Source organism: Bos mutus, chromosome 25 (assembly GCF_027580195.1).
Source record: "Bos mutus isolate GX-2022 chromosome 25, NWIPB_WYAK_1.1, whole genome shotgun sequence".
Taxonomy (NCBI): Eukaryota; Metazoa; Chordata; class Mammalia; order Artiodactyla; family Bovidae; genus Bos; species Bos mutus.
The window spans coordinates 17386948-17397723 of record NC_091641.1 but is presented as its reverse complement, the minus strand read 5'-3'; positions in this window follow the sequence as shown (position 1 = coordinate 17397723).

Sequence of the window (10776 nt, the reverse complement as noted above, 5' to 3'; positions counted from 1 at the left end):
TTTTTTAACATTTGCCATTTAGGAAAGCTATGATAAACCTAGACAGCATATTAAAAAGCAGAGACATCACTTTGCCAACAAAGGTCTGTCTAGTCAAAGCTATGGTTTTTCCAGTAGTCATGGAAAACATGAGATGTGTGAGTAGGATCCTAAAGAACGCTGAGCCCCAAAGAATTGATGCTTTAGAATTGTGATGCTGCAGAAGACTCTTGAGAGTCCCATGGACATCAAGGAGGTCAAGCCAGTCAATCCTAAAGGAAATCAACCCTGAATATTTACTGGAAGGATTGATGCTGAAGCTGAAGCTCCAATAATTTGGCCACCTGATGCGAAGAGCTGACTCATTGGAAAAGACCCTGATGCAGGGAAAGATTGAGGGTAGGAGAAGGGGGTGAGGATGAGGTGGTTAGATAGCATCACGGACTCAACGATCATGAATTTGAGCAAACTCTGGGAGAAAGTGAAGTACAAGGAAGCCTGGCATGCTGCTGCTGTCCATGCAGTTGCAAAGAATCGGACACAACTTAGTGACTGAACAATTTGCCACTTGAAACATCACAGTTCAATTTCAGAAATTTTTCCAACAAGCTTACCTATTTGTTAGAGTAATACAAGCTGATGTAACAATTAACCCCCCCCACTTCAGCAGCATAGGCTAACAGAATCTTTTTTCCCTTCCACATGTAACAGCCTGATGAGTGTGTTTCAAGACATTGGTAACACTGCATTCAGGGAATCAGCAACCCAGGCTCTCCCATTTTATGACTCCACAGTCTCCTAAGTCCTGGGAGTCTTCCACATTCCACCAGACTTGGAGAAAGGCAAAATAGAAGACCCAACCTACATCTTAAGGTCCCAGCCCAAAAGGGACCATTACTGCTGCTGCTGCTGCTGCTGCTAAGTCGCTTCAGTCGTGTCCGACTCTGTGCGACCCCATAGACGGCAGCCCACCAGGCTCCCCCGTCCCTGGGATTCTCCAGGCAAGAACACTGGAGTGGGTTGCCATTTCCTTCTCCAATGCATGAAAGTGAAAAGTGAAAGGGAAGTCGCTCAGTCGTGTCCGACTCTTAGTGACCCCATGGACTGCAGCCCACCAGGCTCCCCTGCCCATGGGATTTTCCAGACAAGAGTACTGGAGTGGGGTGCTATTGCCTTCTCCGGGTACCATTACTAGGTCTGCTTAAATTCCATCGGTGAATCCAATCATGCGACCATGCCTGGAAGCAAGAGAGTCAGGAAAATGAAGAAGCTGCTTCCCAGTGACAATCCCACACAATGCAAAAGGGAACAGAGCACATATTTCTCCAAGGTAACAGGCTATCTGTGCCACAGCATCATCTTATCATTTTGTCATTATTCACTAACCATAGGTGAATTGCTTTTTAAATGGATTTATGTTGTGCAGAGCCTCCATGTATTAACATCCACCTTTCAGTTCCCCAGTTATGATCACTGTGTTAACCAACATCGTGTAGCCTGCAGCAAATCAAGCCATTGCCAAGTTCCAATTGGTTGAATCCCCTGGGGTTCTGAGTAGTTGAATTCAGAGGCGCATCCACAGGAAAGGATTCTTGCTGTGAAGCTGGGTCTCAAGGGGTTTCTATTTTCCACGGCACACTAAGGCTTCATTTGACATAAGTGAATATCCCAAATACATCCCTTTCAAATAGATATTCAAACTCCCAAGCCCATCTTTCCCCTAGAAAGTCTAGTAAAAAGGTAGAATTTTGAGTGTATCATTTATATGGACTCACAGGGATGGAACAAGAGCTTATCCATATGAATTATCTCACAGAGCCAACTGTGTCACAGGCTTTTTAGAAATACATCACATAAGGGAGATAGAGATCTTTTTGGTCTGGCCAGGCATTGGATGGTCACGTAGGACAGCAGCAGGAGGACACGGGGTTCAGAAACCAAGCCAAGCTCTGAGTTCCTAGATTACCTCTTATTCAATCTGTGACCTCAACTACATCACTCAGCCACACTGGAAAATGGGAACATCAGTGTGGTGTGATGTGCTCAGCCGTGTCCTGGTCTTTGCAACCCCATGGACTGTAGCCTGCCAGGCTCTTCTGTCCTTGGGATTTTCCAGGCAAGAATTCTGGTGTTGCTTGCCATTTTCTTCTCCCGGTTATCTTCCTGACCCAGGGATCAAACTCACGTCTCTTGCACCTCCTGCATTGGCAGGCAGGTTCTCTACCACTGAGCCCCTGTACGATCTACCTCCTAAGACTGCTATGATTACCCAATGCCTGTAAAGTGCTTACCACAGTACCTGGCACAGAGCAGGCATTCCATAAATATTAGCTGTTATTATTATTAAGAATTCACTTTATGAAGAAGTCATATGTCTACCAATTTACATCATCTGACCCAGAACATGTTCATTCAGGATCTGTCAAAGCAGTGATCCCCAACCTTTTTGGCATCAGGGACCAATTTCGTGGAAGACAATTTTTTCCACGGACCAGGGCAGGGGTGGGGGATGGTTTCAGGATGCTTCAAGGGCATTACATTTATTGTGCACTTTATTTCTGTTATTATCACATCAGCGCCACCTCAGAGAATCAGGCATTAGATCACAGAGGTTGGGGACCCCTGCGTTAAAGGATACAGCCTTGGGGAGCACTGGGAGACTCGCTTTTGAGGTCCTGGAGTGAGAAAGGCCAAGCAGCAGAGGGGGCTGCCTGAGCCCTGTTCCAAGGAGTCCAAGCACCTGGCCGTGAGGACTGGCAGTCCTGATTGCAATGTGAAGTCAGAAGCAGCCTTTGTGAGAGGAGGGCAGAGACAATGCCCTTTAGGACCCCAAACTAAATACTGAGCCAGTAGGCCCCACAGGAGAAGAATCAAGGGTAAATTACACACCTGCCCCAGACTCTTCTGAACACACACCACACACTCATACACACACTTGCTACAAGCACCGCTACAGCAGTCCCACTTCTGGGAAATTTTTCACAGGAAACCACTGGGTTGGCATACAAATACTTATGAACAGGGATATTTACGGAACTGGAAGCAGCCTAGATATTCAACAACAGGGGATCCATTCAACAATAATGGATGGCTTATCGCATCATGCATCCACTAAAAACGATGTTGCAGATCTCTGTTTCTTGATACAGAAAAACATTCCTGATCCAGCATTCAGAGGGAAACCAGACTTTATAAGCTTCATGACTACAAGAGCATTTGGATAAGCATTTACCACATACCAAGAACTATACCAAGGACTTTATATATATTAATACAATGCTCACACCCACCCTGTGACTCAGAACCTGCATGATGAAAAAGCTGACAAGTGAAAAGCAAACTCTGGGTCCCTGATGGCATCTGTGAGCCGTGCACTCACCTGGGAACACCTGTACCAAAGCATGGTGGATTTATAATGTTGTGTTAATTTCTGCTGTACATTCTTTTTCATTTTCTTTATTATGGCTTATCACAGGATGTTGAACATAGTTCCCTGTGTTATCAGTAGGACCTTGTTGTGTATTCATTCTATTATAATAGTTCGTATCAGCTAGCCCCACATTCTCAGCCCTTTCCTTACCTCCACCCAAGACTGTTTTCTGTCTGTGAGTCTGTTTCACAAATAAGCTCATTTGTGTCATACTTTAGATTCCACATATAAGTGAAATCATACGATTTTTGTCTCTCTCTTTCTGACTTACTTCACTTGGTGTGATAACCTCTAGGTCCATCCAAGTTGCTGCAAATGCCATTATTTTATTCCTTCTTCGTACATATGTACCACTTTCTTTATCCATTCATCTATCAGTGGACATTTAAGTGGTTTCCATGCCTTGACTATTGTGAATGGGGCTGCTATGAACATAGGAGTACATGTGTCTTTTTGAGTTAAAAGAGTTTTATCTGCATATATTCCCAGGAGAGGCATTGCTGGTGTGTGCGTACATGCTCAGTCAGTTCAGCTGTGTCCAACTCTTGTGACCCCAGGGACTGTGGCCCACCAGGCTTCTCTGTCCACAGGGTTCCCGAGGCAGGAATGCTGGAGTGGGTTGCCATGCCCTCTTCCAGGGGATCTTCCAGACCCAGGAATTGAACCCGCGTCTCCTGCATTGCAGGTGGATTCTTTACCGCTGAGCCACTGGGGAAGCCCTGGGATTGCTGGATCTTATGGTAACCCTTTTTAGTTTTCTGAGGAAGCTCCATACTGTTTTCCATTGTGGCTGTACCAGTTTCCATCCTCACCAACATCGTAGGAGGGTTCCAGGGTTCCCCTTTCTCCACACCCTCTCCAGCATTTGCTATTTGTAGATTTTTTTTTTTATGATGGCCCTTCTGACCAGTATGATTCTATACATATTTTCTTGTTACAAATAAACAAACCTCAATTTCTTCAAGCGCATGTGTGCATGCTCAGTCATGGCTGACTCTGGAACTACATTGGAAAATACTCTGATGCTGAGAATGATTGAAAGCAAAAGGAGAAGCAGGCAGCAGGGGGTGAGACGGTTAGAAAGCATCACCAACTCAATGGACATGAATTTGAGCAAACTCAGGGAAATGGTGAAAGACAGGGAAGTCAGGCATGCTGCAGTCCATGGGGTCCCAAAGAGTCAGACATGATTTAGCGACTGAACAACAACAAATTTCTTTAAGCCAGTGTTAGTTTCTTGTTCATTGGAGCCAGATGCGCTCCTAATTCATATATTTGTAAATAGCAAAGATGAGATGTAACCACTCCTGCAAAAGTGGCCGTGCAGAGTCAAAACACAGAAGGAGATGTGAGGAAATGAGGCTTTCTCTGGATTGCACTGGTCCAGGACAGTCTTCCACAAGGATGCAAACCCGGTCCTCCTCCCAGCCCAGCACAAGCTCCTGTCACTGTCAGTCTCTTGTTTCAGCTGTGGCAGCTGTCCTGGCCCCAGGATTAGACCCAGGCATCTGGGAAATCAGGACACTCCCCAGGGTCATTCCTCCCTGAGCTCATGGCTCTGTCAGGCTCATTGCCGGAAAGACACTTTGCATCACTTCAGCTCATTGCAATTCAGTCACGTCAGAGCAGCCCACAGGATCCGAATGCAATTTTCTCATTGAATTATGCTAAATCCTTCAGGGAAGGAGGCGAAATTATTTAAAACCTATAAAAACTAAAGCAACATTCTGGCTCTATATTTTAACTTTCTGATCATTATTTAGAGTTAACCTTTTCTGCCGCTAAGTTACAATCCCGTTTTGCTGTATATCAGGCGGCACGGGCCATAAGGCATGGGGAAAGAGAAAACCAGCCAGGCAAAGCGCAGACCTGGGGATTGCTCCTCGGGCTCAGGCAGATAATAGAAAGCGAGGTGGCATTTTGCTCTTAGAAATCAAAAGTATCAGGAGGTGATTCATTGAAGCAGTAGAAAAATGAATTGTAGCTGTGTTGTTATAAATATTAGAGCAATAGATGAGGGGTGAGGTGTGTTTCTCTGGAATAATACACAGAGTGGGGCTGAGAATTCATGCATCAGGCAGATGAGGGATTGAATCTTGTGCCTGGGATCTCAGGAAATTATTTGTTCCCTCCATATATCAAATGAGAATAATACTAATAACTCATTCAATTAGAAGGTGGGTACTATTATTTATCATTATTTTTGTAAGTGGAGAAAACAAAGCAGAAACGTCCCAGCCTCTGTGATCAGATATGGCAAAGTGAAAGTGAAAGTGTTACTCGCTCAGTTGTGTCTGACTCTTTACCACCCTCTGAACTGTAGCCCGCCAGGCTCCTCTGTCCATGGGATTCTCCAGGCAAGAATACTGGAGTGGGTTGCCATGCCCTCCTGCAGGGGATCTTCCCAACCCAGGTATTGAACCTGGGTCTCCCACATTGCAAGCAAATTCTTTACCATCTGAGCCACCAGGGAAGTTATTATTTAGATATGGCAAAGCTAAGGTCAATTTCAGGCTAGTGGTTTCAGAGACAGGTTGGGTCTGCACCGTATATAAAATATTCATTATCTTCTACATTGCTTAGGACAGTGCTTGGCATATAGTAGGTGCTCAATAAAGGCTGATGAATAATTTGTATAAAATTGCATTTATAATCAAATACAATTTGTGACCCCATGAACTATAGCCCGCCAGGCCCCTCTGTCCGTGGAATTTTCCAAGCAAGAACACTGGAGTGGCTTACCATTCCCTCCTCCAGGAGATCTTCCGGACCCAGAGATCAAACCTGAGTCTCTCACATCTACCTGCATTGGCAGATGGATTCTTTACCACTGTGCCACCTGGGAAGCCCACACATATTTGTATAAATAAGTTGTATCAATAATCTTATCAACACAGCAGCCAAATTCCTATTTATCATTTCTCCAGAGCAGCCTATCCTGAAACTCCAAAATTGGTTGGATGCCCCTTAGTTGATGCTCTTAGAGTGGCATCCTGTATTTTTCCTTCATCGCATCTCAGTGCAATTAATTATCCATGTGATTAGCTGGTTCATACGCAACTTCCTCTCCAGCCCATGGGTTTTCCAATGGCAGGGACGGGGTCTCTCTCACTCACATCCCCAGCATCTGGCACAGTGCCTGCCGGAAGTATGCAGCCATGCAGCGATGCAGATTGGGTGTTGACTATGTACCTGGCACTGTTCCAGGCCTGTAAACAAAGCCCCTCTGGCCTTCCTGGTGGTCCAGTGGCTAAGACTACACACTCCCAATGCAGGGGACCCAGGCTCGATTCCTGGTCAGGGAACTAGATGCCGAGTACTGTAACTAAGACCCAGTCCAGCAAAATAAATAAATATTTAAAAAAAAAACAAAGTCCCAGTCCTCTTGATTCCTCTGAGGACATACAGACAGTGAGTAAACAAATCAGTAAGTACTTGGTATATCAAACGATGTCTTAGTCTATTCAGGCTGCTATAAGAAAACATCATAGATGGAGTGACTTAAATGACAGACATTAATATCTCAATTTTGGAAGCTGGGAAGTCTAAAATCAAGGTACAGGCAGATCCGGTGTCTGGTGGGAAGCCTCTGCCTGGTGGGCAGATGATCATCTTCTCATTGTGTCCTCATGTAGTAGATGGCAGAGAGAGTTCTCCTCCTCTTTAAATGGGCGCTAGTCTCACGATGAGGACCCCACTTGCATTACTCATCTAAACCTAATCACTTCCCAAAGGCCCTATCTCCTAATCTCATTAGAGATTAGTATTTTACCATGTAAACTGAGGGGGAAGTAGGGAGTGCCAAACACGAAGCTCATAGGCTGTTTGCTGTTGTTGTTGAGTCACTCAGTTGTGTCTGACTCTTTGCAACCTCATGCATTGCAGCACTTCTCTGTTCTTCACTGTCTCCCTGAGTTTGCTCAGACTCAGGTCCATTGAGTCAGTGATGCCATCCAACCATCTCATCCTCTGTCGTCCCCTTCACCTCCTGCCCTTAAACTTTCCGAGCATCAGTGTCTTTTCTAATGAGTCAGTTATTTGCATCAGGTCGCCAAAGTATTGGAGTTTTAGCTTTAGCATCAGTCCATCCAATGAATATTCAGGACTGGTTTCCTTTCGGATTGACTAGTTTGGTCTTCTTGCTGTCCAAGGGACTCTCAAGAGTCTTCTCCAGCACCACAGTTCAAAAGCATCAATTCTTTGGCGCTCAGCCTTCTTTAGGGTCCAACTCTTATATCCATACATGACTGCTGGAAAAGCCAAAGCTTTAACTAGACAGACCTTTGTCAGCAAAGTGATGTCTCTGCTTTTTAATACACTGTCTAGATTCGTCATAGCTCTTCTTCCAAGGAGCAAGAGTCTTTTAACTTTATGGCTGCAGTCACCATCTACAGTGATTTTGGAGCCCAAGAAAATAAAGTCTGTCATTGTTTCCATTTTTCCCCCATCTATTTGTCATGAAGTGATGGGACCAGATGCCATGTTTGAAGAATTACAAAGCAGGGGAAGACTCCTGGGGAAGGTTGTTATTTTATAGAGAAGTTCTATTTAAAAGATGACCTAATTGGGCAGATGTATGGGAGGGGTCATAAAAAATATCTGTAGAAAGAATTTTTCAGGCAGCAACAACAGCATGTGCAAAGGCCCTGAGGCAGAAATGTGCTTGGGAGAGTCAAGGTCGGCGTTGCTGGAATGGAGTGGGTCTGATTCGTGGATTGGAGGAGATGAGGTCAGATGGGAAGCAGGGGCAGACAGTAGATGAATAATTATGTAAAAGGACCGAAAAGAGACAGAGACTGTATCTGTGTTCTTTCTCTCCACATTCACAGACAAAACATCAGGTGACCTACACAACGAAGGGTTGGCTAGCTTTGGAACACTGATGATCTCTGAGTAATTAACTAACACAAAATCTGAGCTTCTGGCCTGAAGAAGAAGAATGGGGCCTGGCCACAGTCTCCTAATATCCAAATGGTTGTCGTGGAGAAGATGAGTTGAATTGGTTTGGGATCATTCCAGTGGTCAGGCTGGGACCAATGGATAGCACTCACAGGAAGGCAGAAGAAAGGGACAAATATTCCAAGTCATGGTGAACAGATTCCTTCTTCTGGGAAGATGTACTAGATATACTTTCTTCTTTCCTCCCTTAGGTACAATCAAAAGTTCTGGAAACAACACATGAAACAAACCTAAGAACTCTGAAAGCTGGAGAGAAGAAGACAGATCAGTCAGGGAACTTAGGACCCCAGGAAAAACAAAAGGGTGAGTTCTCCAGGTTTCTTTTTGCCTCCTATGTCTCTTACTTGGAACTGAAGAAAATACAACCTGAAAACCTGATGTCATGAACAAAAATCAGCAGTAACAAAAGCATGATCTCTCTCAGGCAAACGACCAGGAAAGGCATAGCCTAAAAAGAAAAGTTTAATAATCACAGTACTGTAGCCAAACACTGCAGAAAAAGAAACTGTGGCACCAGCAGTATCAAGTGGAAATTCCATGTCTTTATGTTCATAAGAATGTAACAAGGCGCCCTCGGCCCTACATGGGGTTGATATCGAAGAAGTCAGAAAAGGGAGCAACTTAGCAGCAACATCAGCCTCAATAACAGCTTACTGATTCTCAAAAATATTATTGCCAAAAGTCAAGCACACACTTCAAGCATAACATTGGTGTGTAAAATGAAATTGCTACAATATAAGCAAGGTACGTCTGCCTGGTGACTGGAAAAAGAAATCTGTGTCACTAAACTGTAGATGTAAGACAGTGAAGGAGCCCGCGGCTCCCATCAATCAGGTGACCAAGGGGACTGGCTCAGGGACGTGCACGTGGCCCAAACCATTCAGGAGCAGGCACAAGACTTTCATTCAGATCACTGATACAGCAAGATCTGTACTAGGCTACTCCAAGAAAAGAAAGTCAGTCTGAGGGTAGAAGCAGGTTTTCTTTCTGATTTCAAGCAGAAATCAGCCATGGAGAGTCTGAATCCAAATGATGTCATTTGGGAGCTGGATCAAGCCATACCTGAAGCTACTCCTGGTCTCTTCTGTTACCGAGCCAACAAGCCCCCTCTATATTTAAGCAGCTTTGGTGTCTTTTCTGCCCCTGGCAATCAAAAAAGTCCTAAATGACAGAAACAGCTGTGGGGTGAGCTTCTCTCTCACCACTGGCGAGCAAGCAGGGGTGGAATGGCCCCCTGTGAAACAGCTGATAGCAGCAGACCACCATTAACAGGAAGTGGGACAACAGAGTCCCCCACCCAAGGTTTTCTTGTTCTTAGAGATAATCTTCCATGACATTCTTGGTGAGGTTTAAGGACCATTGGCTCTGTATCTAGGATAAAGTATGGAATTTCCCAGAAGGATAAATCAGCCCAGCAATCACTGGTTTATCTAGGTAGGTGAGGTCTGGTAAGGTGAGGTCCCTCCTGGTAGATCTTTACCGTGGACAACAATGTCCTGTGATCTGGCCGCTGCTCACTTCTGCTGCACACTCCCTCTTCTTCTGTTCATTTCTTAAGTAAAGCAAGCATGTTCCAACCTCAGGGCCTTTGCACTTACCGTTCCCTCTGCCTGGAATGCTCCCTGCTCCTGACCTTTCCATGGCTGTTCCCTTCACACCTCAGCTCAGAGGTCACCTGTTTAGAGAGGCCAGGTTGGCCCCGATGGCCAAATCTGAATTGCAACACCCAGACCCCTAGAGTCTGCTACCATATCTTATTTTCATCAGCACTTTTACAGTCTGAAATGACCTTAAATGAATCTCCATGAGAGCCAGGACCTCCTGTATTCTGTCGAGCGCCGTATCCTTGGAGTGCGGAACAGTGCCTGGTAGAAGAAAGATGAAAGAAAAGAAAAAACGAAGGGAGAAAGAAAGGAAGCAAGGGACAGAGACCGAAAGCTAGGACCAGAAACTGCTTCCACTGGGGCTTTTCTACCCCCACTGGGGACCCTCTCAGCAACCAACCTCCAGTGGTTCAACCAACCTTCCGGGTGCTCGGCCTCAGGTGGCCACCTGGGAAACCAGCTCATTAAAGCAGACTTCACTGTTGTCTCTCCAGTTCATCCTCACTCATCTCTGCTTCCTGGAACCACCTCCTAAAAGACGTAACTGTGCCCAGATCTTTGTCTTGGGTGCTGCTTTCAGAAGAACCTAAATTAAGACAGACTCTTACCCAGGTCCACGCAAAGACACATGTGGAAATGTTCATCACTGCCTTGCTCGTGGTAACATGAGATGGGGGCTCACTTAGGTGCCCAGCACTAGGGGAACATATACCAAGAAGAAGTCAGACGGAGTCAAAGAAATGAGTAACAAGCAACAGGGAAAGATTTCTGAGACTTAGTGTTGAGGGGAAATACAGCATGATG